Source organism: Alligator sinensis, unplaced genomic scaffold (genome assembly GCF_000455745.1).
Source record: "Alligator sinensis unplaced genomic scaffold, ASM45574v1 scaffold74_2, whole genome shotgun sequence".
Lineage (NCBI taxonomy): Eukaryota > Metazoa > Chordata > Crocodylia > Alligatoridae > Alligator > Alligator sinensis.
The window spans coordinates 3,463,558-3,465,843 of record NW_005841931.1 but is presented as its reverse complement, the minus strand read 5'-3'; the positions used below and the strand labels follow the sequence as shown (position 1 = coordinate 3,465,843).

General features: G+C 53.5%; 1 long non-coding RNA gene across 1 annotated transcript; it reads right to left on the bottom strand.

Moving 5' to 3' along the window:
* Positions 1-1,170: 1,170 nt before the first annotated feature.
* On the bottom strand, positions 1,171-2,280 carry LOC106721944. The gene is made up of 2 exons (XR_001357692.2): positions 2,083-2,280; positions 1,171-1,257 (listed from the first exon to the last, which is right to left on the bottom strand). It is a non-coding gene; the product is annotated as an uncharacterized LOC106721944 (long non-coding RNA).
* Positions 2,281-2,286: the final 6 nt, after the last annotated feature.

Below are 2,286 nucleotides of genomic sequence, written 5' to 3'. Positions count from 1 at the left end.
GCCGCTGCACAGTGCAGGATAGCGGTGAGGATGGCTGCATGCCGCCTGGCTGCTATGACACTGTTGCTGACCCCTGCGGCCAGCCACACAGCTCCGTGGCAGCGCAGGGAGGTCTTGTACACAGTGGCCATCTCTGCTGGCACAGCCCTGCAGGTAAGCAGCAGCGGCTGCTGTGTGCAAGTGCCCCCCCCGCCCCTGCTGCAGAGCAGGACACAGAGCTGTGCAGCTGGCCGCATACCAGCTTCCCCCTCCCCTAGGCAGCCGGCTAGACAGCACACGCACCCTGCATCACTTACCCACGAAGCCCCCTGCAGAGGGGCACCCATGTCTTCACCTCCCAGCCCTGTACCTAGCTACAGTGTGCCACCTGGGGCTGGCAGCACCCCCCCAGTCCCTCAGCCCCACTTACCTCTAGGATCCAGGGGTGAAAGGCATGGCTCCGCAGTGTCAGCGCTTGCCTGCAAAGCTCACCCCCCCACAAGCCAGCACGCAGCCACCACCACCACCCTGCACCACTGCAGACCCTTGCAGCCAGCCATGGGGCAGAAGCAACAATGCAGTGGCGGCTGCTGCATGCAAGCCCCCCTTTCCACTCCCTGGCCAGGCAGCACGTAGGTGGTCCACACGTGGTGGTTGCCACCGCGCTGCCACATCCTGCGCCACTTGAACACAAAGCCATGTGGGTAGCCATGGGATGTTAGTGCAGCGTGCAGTGGCAGAATTGCGGTGATGGCCTCCATGTGCAAACCCTGTCAGGTCAGCCAGTGTGTATGTGGCCCGCAGAGTGGCACCCCTGCCCCTGAACCTGGGAGTGGGTACAGGGGTATGCTTCCCCCTTATTGATCTACCCTCACAGCACTCTTCCCCCCCAACACACACACACACACACACACACCCCCCCCCACCTGCTGGGGTGGGTGTCTGTGTGCGCCTCTGTGTTCACGTGTCTGCGTCTGGGGGGGGCTGTTGTAAGGGGCATCTGGAGGGCTGTTGAGCCTGTGGGGGGCTTTAATTTTTATCATGGATTTTGGGTTTTTAAATCAGAATTTGCAATTTTTAAATCAGAGAAAACCAGGTTCCCTGCTGATTACGTAACATCCCCCCCCCCACATTTATATTTTGTACCCAGAAGCTGTCTTTTGGCCTTCCAAGAACTTGAAAGCAAAAGTGTACATTTAAAATTTAATTTTATTTATAGTTATAGTTTACTGAAACGGTAATGCAAGAGCAAAACTGTCAGCTTCTGAGATTCCTCACCTGCAAGTGATAGAAAAGAAGAATAGTTAAGAGAAACTCAGAAGCAAGCCTCCCAATCCACAACACTTGGCAATAAAAAGTGGTTACATAGATTTTAAGGTAGATTCTGCTTTCTCACCTGAAAATTGAGATGGAACACCTGCATTAACAATTCATAGGTTGGTTGGGGTTCTTTTTTTTTTTTTTTAAGTCTCTAAAGCTTTACAACAATGCTTTCACTGGCTCAGTTGGCAGTGGTGTACATGGTACCTATGTTTTGTTAACCAAACTGGCCATTTAACGGTATTTTGTAAAGTTTAGTGTGTACCACCAGTCATGTTTCAGAAAGCAATTAACTTATTTTTGAAGCAGAATCTGTGAGAATTAAAAACTAGTTTTTTAGAGCCTGAAAATTGAGATGCAGTTTTTCTGAGGCTGACTTCGCCAAGTCTACTTTTTGTGGTTCCAGTCAGACAAATACAAGGGCATGAAACCAGGGAACAATTGTAGAAATGCAGAGTTGTCTACAGAACCTCCTTAGACATTCATGCCCAACCTGTCCTGTGCTGCTGTAGCCACAGGGCTGCTGGGGTCAAAATTACTAAGACTGGGCTCCAGCCAAGACAGTCATGGGCACGTGCTTACTCACCACTCCGTAAAGTCAGGCTTGTGCGTCCTACCCTTGCAAGCTGGGATGAGATGAAGCTTTGGGCCAAGACAAGTTTTCGGGCTGCTCCCCAACATAGGTCCAGCCTGACCCCTGTTCCCTCAACAGCAAGCCACGAAGGAAGCCAGACCTCTTCCCACCACCCTCGCTGCCACCATGAAGCTGTACCCAGCACGTACCAAGGGGCCTCGCCTGCCCTGGCTGCCCCTGTCTACTCTTCGTCATCAGGGGGGATGCCCAGCTCCTCGTCGGTCCAGGCTGCGGGATCCGGGTACGGGAAATGGCCCTGCAGCAATGGCACCAGGCTTCCGCTCAGAGTCCTGCCTGCTGCTCCTTGGGACAAGCCATCTGTGGGTAATCTCCATCCTGCCCCTCAGCCCCCT